This window comes from Lynx rufus, unplaced genomic scaffold (assembly GCF_022079265.1).
Source record: "Lynx rufus isolate CCGP_SWC_20201006 ecotype Redwood Valley unplaced genomic scaffold, mLynRuf1.p SCAF_19, whole genome shotgun sequence".
In the NCBI taxonomy this organism is placed as follows: Eukaryota; Metazoa; Chordata; class Mammalia; order Carnivora; family Felidae; genus Lynx; species Lynx rufus.
In genome coordinates this window covers 30,623,135-30,631,697 of record NW_025814833.1, presented here as the reverse complement: position 1 = coordinate 30,631,697, position 8,563 = coordinate 30,623,135, and positions in this window count along the sequence as shown.

Genomic DNA, 8,563 nt, shown 5'->3' with positions numbered 1-8,563 from the left:
ATCAAACTTTCAGGGTGATTTGGTAAAATCATGTTAACAGCTACAAACTGTCTGAAATTCCTGCAGACCAAGAGGGCAGAACTGATTCCAGGGCCTTCTATTTGGGCTGTTAGTAATACTCCCTTTCCAAAAAAGACCTCAGGGTCACAATTTGGAAAACCAGGGCCAAAGTAGTCTCTGCCCGTTCACATTCCTTCCTTCTGCGTCGGGGGGGTCGGGTTACATGTCCTCTGTTTCAGAGATCCGAGAGAAATACAAAACACAAAACGGTCTCCCCCAATCTGTTAGAAATCCTTGCCCGGTTTCCTGGAGTGAACGGGAAGCGGAAGGAATACTGGTCTCCGAAGTAATAATCTGCGAGAGAAAATGACTAGTTGAGATACCCTCACGTATGACAGCAGAACTGTAGATCCACAGAAATAATTTTTCCAGTGCATTCGGTTTTAAATGGACTTTAGGCTCCGGAAGGAATTTCTACTTACTGTAAGACTGATGGAACACTGGAAAATAGCGATCAGAACCCCATCAGTGCTCTCCCTCATGCAGCGGAACAGCCAAGTTGATCAGCAAGAAGACGAGAAGAGAGAAAACTTGGGTCCCCTGATTAAATCCCAGGGTCTTCCGAGGGCGGAAAGATTGAATAAATTACCACCCGCTCTGACCTGGCATACCAAAGGGTTATATCCTCAGGGTAACGTTGAAGGAGAAGTAAAAGGAAGTAAAACGGACCGCAGGTGATTCTTGGGTTGTCTAGACAAGACGTCCTGTGTGAAGGGGCGCAGACAATATATATATAATATATATATTATATATTCGACGCGGGGCTCGAACTCACGAACCGCGAGATCATGACCTGAGCCGAAGTCAGAAGCTCAACCGGCTGAGCCACCCAGGCGCCCCTTGAGATTTTATTTTTAAGTAATATCTACACCCAATATATATATAATATAATATATATATATAATACAATATATATATAATATAATATATATAATAATATTATATATATATAGGGACTGAGAGCGCCCCACCCCCCCCAGCCGACAGTCAACAAGGAAACCATGAACTCAATGCCACAAACAGGGTCACTTGGAAGACTGTCAGAGGCAGGTGAGAACGCAGCCGGCCTCAAACTTTGATCTTAGCCTAGAAACCCCAAGCACGGAACTGTGCCTGAATTTCTGACAGAACTGTGAGCTAATAATGGGTTGTTGCTTTAAGGTGACCGAATTTGTAGTCACTTGTTAGGCAACAATAGAAAAATAATAAAAACGCCTGAGAAATTGGAATGATCTGCAATCGACCGTAAAACAGATATGTTTACTGTGCCTAGAGAAATCAAAGAAGAGCTTGAAAAGATCATCCGGAAACAAGAACCCATGAAATTTGTCACAGATTGCTGTAGCCATCCATGATAGGGTAATAAGGATCAGATTTACTCTCCTGACTTTAAGCAACTAGAAACCTTGGTAAAATACATGACTCAGTTGCTTTCAGACTGGACGGCAAGGCAGCACAGGACTGTTATCACAAAGAGAAGAGAAATAAATGAGATGATCCCTCCAATCCCCTCAACATATTGCCAGGAGGCGTTTCCAAGCTACCCTGCGGAGGGAGGGGGGCCTGAACTGAAGAAATTGAGGGAGGCCAGTGCAGCTGGTAATCACGGAGCAGAGGGCCAGAGAGGAGAAAACCGCAGGCAGAAAGCTCCAGAGATCTGCAGAGGTGTTCCCTTGAGTCTTTGGCGTATTACTCATGAGAGGAAACTGCCAGACGCGGGAAATAGAATCACTGTCAAGCACCAGGCTGAACAATTTCCAGAGGTCCCATCGGGCCGAGAATATTTTGTGTTCCTACCAGCCAGAGTGGAAAGACAGAGTTGTCACGATAGCACCATGGTAGAGGAGATACATTCGTTCTTGAGAAAAGAAGACTCTAAGAAGGCTCAGAGTCTCCCAAACATTGGTCTTAGCAAAGCTGTTTTGGATATGACACCACAAGAGCAGGCAACAAATGCAACAATAAACAAGTGGGACTAGAGCAAACTAAGAAGCTTCTGTACAACAAAAGAAACAATCAGCAAAATGAGGCAACCTAGGGAATGGGAGAAAATGTTGGCAAACTATCTCCCTGATAAGGGGTTAATGTCCAAAATATGTAAGGAACTCCTACAACTCAATAGTAAGAAAACAATCAGATTTAAAAATGGGCAAAGAGGACACCTGGGTGGCTCAGTCGGTTGAGCACCTGACTTCGGTTCAGGTGGTGATCTCACAGTTCATGAGTTTGAGCCCTGCACGGGGCTCGCTGCTCTCAGCACCGAGCCTGCTTCAGATCCTCTGTCCTCCTTGCTCTCTGCCCCTCCCCTGCTCATGCTCTCTCTCAAAAATAAAAATAAAACATTAAAGAAAAGTGGGCAAAGGAGTTGAATAGACATTTTTCTGAAGAAGAGATCCAGGTGGCCAACAGGTACATGGTTGCTCACCGTTACTAATTATCTGGGAAATGCAAATCAGAACCACAATGGAGCTATCACCTCATGCCTGTTCGAATGGCGATCATCAAAAAAGACAAATTCAACTGTTGGCAATGCTCTGGAGAAAAAGGAACCATTATGCACTGTAGGTTGGAATGTAAATTGGTGTGGTCATTATGGAAAACAGTACAGAGGTTCCTTAAAAAATTAAAAACAGAGGGGCGCCTGGGTGGCTCAGTCGGTTAAGCATCCGACTTCGGCTCAGGTCATGATCTCACAGTCCGTGAGTTCGAGCCCCACGTCGGGCTCTGTGCTGACAGCTCAGCGCCTGGAGCCTGCTTCAGATTCTGTGTCTCCCTCTCTCTGACCCTCCCCCATTCATGCTCTGTCTCTCTCTGTCTCAAAAATAAATAAACATAAATTTTTTTTTAATTGAAAATAGAACTACCATAAGATCCAGCAATCCCACTTCTGGGTATATATCCAAAGGAGATGAAAACACCCCCCAACGTGCATTGCAACATTATTCACATGGAAACAACCTGTGTCCATCAATGGGTGAATGGATAAAGAGAATGTGATATATATATCCCCATTATCTATCATCTGTGTACACACTATCATCTATCTACCTATCTATCCACTACATATACATATATATATATACACTATATGTACACCATATATAGAATTTACACACAATCTATATAAATGGTAATGAAATGTTATTTAGCCAAGAAAAAGCAGGATATCCTGCCCTTTGCAACAACATGGACAGACCTACCTTGAGGGCATTATGCTAAGTGAAATAAGTTAGGCAAATACTGGGGCACCTGGCTGGCCCAGTTGGTGGAGCATGTGACTCTTGATCTTGGGGTCGTTGAGTTCAAGCCCCACATTGGGTGTAGAGATTACTTTAAAAATGACAAATGCCATGTGTTCTTATTTATAGATGGAGTCTAAAAAAAGCTGAAGTCATAGAAATAAAGAGTAGAATGGTAGTTGCTAGAGGCTGGGATATTGGGGAAATGAGAAGATGTTGGCCAAAGGGTATAAACTCCCAGCTAAAATATGGATAAGTTCTGGGGATCTAATACACAGCATGGTGAGTATGATCAATACTCTATTATATACTTGAAAATTGTTAAGAGAGTAGATCTTAAATGTTCTCACCACACACACAAAAAATGGTAATTACGTGAGGGGGTGGAGGTGTTTGTTACCTTGTTGTGACAATCATTTTGTAATACATACATGTATCAACTCCTATTTTATTTTTTAATACTTTAAACCTTAAACTTATATATGTTGTAGGTCAATAGCATCTTAATAAAGCTGAGGGAAAATGTAAAAAACTAGATTAAACGAACAAAACAAGTTGTACCTACCTTTTGTAGATGCTGTCTACAAAAGATGAACTTTAGTTTTCTTTAATGTTTATTTTGAGAAAGAGCGAGAACGTGTGCAGAGCACGAGCGCTGTCTGGGCTCAGATTCACAAACCATGAGATCAGGACCTGAGCCGAAATCAAGAGTTGGATGCTTGGTTGACTGAGCCACCCAGGCGCCCCTACAAACAATGAACTTTTAAATGAACATTCACAAGTAAGTCAAAAGCTAAAGATGGAAAATAATGTAGAAGTAATACTGTACGACAATCTGGGGTGACTGACTATACAAAATACAATTCAAGACAGTTTTACTAGAGAGAAAGAAGGGCATTTCTTAAATAAACAAGGGGCACCTGGGTGGCTCAGTCAGTTGGGTGTCCGACTTCGGCTCAGGTGATCTCATGGTCCATGAGTTTGAGCCCCGCGTCGGGCTCTGTGCTGATGTCTCGGAGCCTGCGGCCTGCTTCCGCTTTTGTGTTTCCCTCTCTCTCTGCCCCTCCCCTGCGTGTGCTCTGTCTCTCAAAAATAAATAAAGGTTAAACTTAAAAAAAAATAAATTATATAAACAATACATCAAGAGGACATAAAAATGCTCTGTATGTGCGTAAAACACAGCCAAAAAGGAAATGAAACAAATCTGACTATATTAAAGAGAGAAAAAGATAAACCCACAAGCATCATCAGAGATTTTTAAACATCTTTTCTCAATAACTGATCGAACTAGATAGAAATGAAGCAAGTATAAGGAAGATCTGGAGAACACTGTCAACCGCCTTTACCTAATTGGCATTTCTAGAATTAAACACCGAACAACTGCAAAATATATATTCTCTTTACATGTACATGGAATGTATACCAAGATAGGCCATATACAGGGACATAAATCAACTTTCAATACATTTCCAAAGTTTGAAATCTTAGCATGTTTATGATTAAAATGAAACTATATTAGGTATCAATTACAACAAGAAGCCTAGAAAAGTCCTGATTATTTGGAAATAAAAAACATTTCTAAATAACTCACGGGACAAGTAAGAAATCAAAAGGTGAGACACAAAATATTTCAAACGGAAAGAAAATGAAAGTACAACATAGCAAACTTCGAGATTGGCAGCCGAAGCATGTTTGGAAAAAAAATTATAACTAAAATGCTTCGATTACAGAAGAAGAATGGGTAAAAAGAATTGCTAAGTTTCTATCTTATGATCCTAGAAAAACAATACCAAATTGAAATCAAAAATAAGTAAAGCAAAAGGAAATTATAAAGATAAGACATCAATGAAACAAAACAAAACAACAGAACGTGTACTAAGTCATATGCTGGGTTTTGAAGAGGCTAATAAAATTGATAAAAGCATGGCAAGACTAAGAAAAAAAGAAAAGCCAAGTAACCAGTGTTAAGAATGAAGGAACAGATATCACAATAGATTCTATGGATACTCAAAGGGAAATATTATGTTAATACGTTAGACAAGATAAAATGTTGAAATACAAAACATCGTACAAAAGATGACATAGAAAATGTGAATAGCCTAATATTTGTGAAATTAATTGGAATTATTATTAGAAATATCTACACAAACAAAATCCCAGGCTCAGATGATTTCACTGGTAGATTCTTCAGACATTTGAAAAAGAAATAATTTTATACAAGCTCTTTCAGAAAATGGAATAACCCTGATTTCAAAACTTGGCAAAGGCATTCCAACAAGAGAGATACAAATCGAAAAATAGTGCATCAAATACTAGCAATTTGTATGAAGTAATACCTAAAATAGAAAATACGTATGATTGAACGGAATTATCCTTGCAATGTAAGGTAAAAAAATATATTCCATGTAATCCCCCATTTCACATAAGATTAAATATTGAAGGAGTATATTTCATAAAAATTAAAAATTTCTCAGGAGATCATTAAGAAAACAAATAGGCAAACGATAGGTCAGATGCTGTTTTCCATGGTCCCCGTGGTTCGTGTAAAAACCACAAGGACAGCTGAAGCATGGTAGTTTTTTTTTTAATGTTTTTATGTAGTTTTGAGCGAGACTGAGCGCAAGCAGGGGAAGGGCAGAGAGGGAGGGAGACACAGCATCCGAAGCGGGCTCCGGGCTCCGAGCTGTCGGCGCAGAGCCCGACGTGGGGCTTGAACTTGGGAACCGCGAGGTCGTGACCTGAGCCGAAGCTGGACACTTAACCGACTGAGCCACCCGGGCGCCCCTGAAGCATGGTAGTGTTAAAGGCACGGTTGTATCGCTCTGCGTGATTCTCCCACATCTGTGTGACTCCCCAGAGGGCTTGGCAACATAGGTTCCTAAATGCTCAGCTTTCAAACTTGAGAGGTCAAGGAGTGACTGAGTCTCAAAAGCCTGTCTCTTTACAAGAGTTGAAACTATTACCGGCCGCTGCGGGAACTAGAAAGTCTGAGGACCTGGCCACGGGGAACGCTAACCCCGACATGGTTCACCCACCTATTACAGCTTCTTGATACATTTAATGAGTTATTCTGTTGTGTTGTCCAGTGAATTACCCAGGAGACTACGTTTTGTGCTATAAGCAACAGCTGTAAATCCAAAAAAAAAAGTTTTTTTCCCCAAACATTTCATTTTTTTTCAGCTTATTTATTTCGAGAAAGAGAAAGGGCGAGTGAGGGAGGGGCAGAGAGAGGGAGAGAGAGAGAATCCCATGAAGGGCAGAGAGAGAGAGAGAGGGAGAGAGAGTGTGGAACCCGAAGCGGGGCTCACTCAAAGTGGGGTTTGAGCTCCCCCGATGCGGGGCCCATGCTCACTCGAATCAGGGCTCGTGCGCCCCCATAGCCGGACTTGAACTCACGAACCGGGAGATCAGGACTGAGAGGAGGTTCGATGTTTCACCTGCACCACCCAGGCGCCCCAAGAGTTAAAATTTCTTTTCTCACTTGAAACGCAATTTACGAAGAATATACCTTCACGTTTTATTTTGTCTCATTTTTTTAATGTTTATTTATTTTTGACAGAGAAAGCATGAGTGGGGGAGGGCAGAGAGAGGGAGGGAGAGAACCCCAAGCAGGCTCTGCGTTGTCCGTGCAGCTGTGAGGTCAGGATCTGAGCTGAAGTTGGACACTCAACCAACTGAGCCACCCAGACACCCCTACCTTCACCTTTTAAAACCCTCATTCAGCCACTTTCAACTCTGGTGGGGGGTTTTTCCTAATGTTCATTTACTTAGAGAGAGAGGGGGGAGAGAGAGCGGGGGAAGGGCAGAGAGAGAGGGAGAGAGAATCCCAAGCAGGCCCCCCACTCAGTGTAGAGCCTGATGCGGGGTTGATCTCATGAACTGTGAGATCATGACCCGAGCTGAAATCAAGAGTCTGACCCTTAACCCGCTGAGCCACCTAGGTGTCCCAGCTGTAGTGTTCTCTCAAACATATAAGTAGACTCATTGGTGTTTCATCGGAGAACGAGATTGATAATTGTATTTACAACGGAATATATTAACGAATCCATTCGTTAATATTTAATAACCATTGAGAACTGCTTGGCTTACATGTCTTAGGCCAGAGAGTAGCCTGTATGTAATATTCCTATTTATGTGTCCACAAGAGAGGACAGAAGGATATATTCAGTGCTATCGAAGAATCCCTGCTTCCAGTCCTTGTTTGGAACGAGACAGGGCATAAATAAGTAATAAATAAAATTAACATACCCATGATTTCTTTGTATATTTGTTTTCTGTTTCCTTCATCACTCCTCCTCAATCTTCATGTAAAACCTCTGTGCCATTAAGTTCAAGCCCGTTGCTATACAACCCTCCCCCCTCACCTCGGTTGCTGTCACCTTCGTTCTAGGAATTCAACAAGCCTAGGAGGCCCCCCCACCCCACCCCACCCCACCCTGCCGTCCACTTTCTGGCCTCGGAAGGCCTTACTTCCTGAGGCCCAATATGGACGCCTTCATTCCCCCACTACCTCAGCCGGGCACTCCCGCCACGGCCCCCCCACTGCTACCATTAGCAACTGCTCCTCTGAACCCACTAATTCGAGTACCCCCCACTGACCACATCCTCTACCCGCCCCCCCCCAACTCTCTGTGGAACTTATTCTCTCGGATAACTCACAGATGACTTCAACTTAGTATGACTAACATTGAAGGGAGCCAGAAGCATGCCCACAGATTTCAATTCTTTCATGGCGTGTGCGGGTGTTAACCTCATGGGGCTCCTGTGAGAGGTGTCAGTGCTTGACGAGGTTGCCGGGACTTCTCTCAGGCTCTGGGACCCAGGTGTCCCAGGCTGGATTAGAACATGTCGGCAACCTGAGAATTGGTGTCATCCTCGAAGAGGGAGCTGTGTTGCAGGTTGTTGTTCATGGCCCCCTGAAGCCCGCAGTTGCTGGGCACCTCGTTGGCCACCAGATCCAGAACGTTGGCGGCTCCGTGTTCCAGAATGGCCAAGAGGCAAACCTGGGTAGACAAGCTCAGGGGTTGAGGGGGTTGGTTCTCCCTCAGGAGAGGTTCCTCGTGGCTCACGTTTTTGTGGGGGCAGGGGAAGGTCTGCTTCCTAAGTGCGTAGGCGTTCTGACCACTTCTTTTTCCAGACATGGTGACTGGCCTACCTTGAATGTCCAGCTGGCCCGAGCCTCTCAAGATACCAGTCGCCAGTGCTCACTGCTGCCCACTCTCCCCACCCTCCAGCCACTCACTGAAGTGTCGCTGGGGTTCACC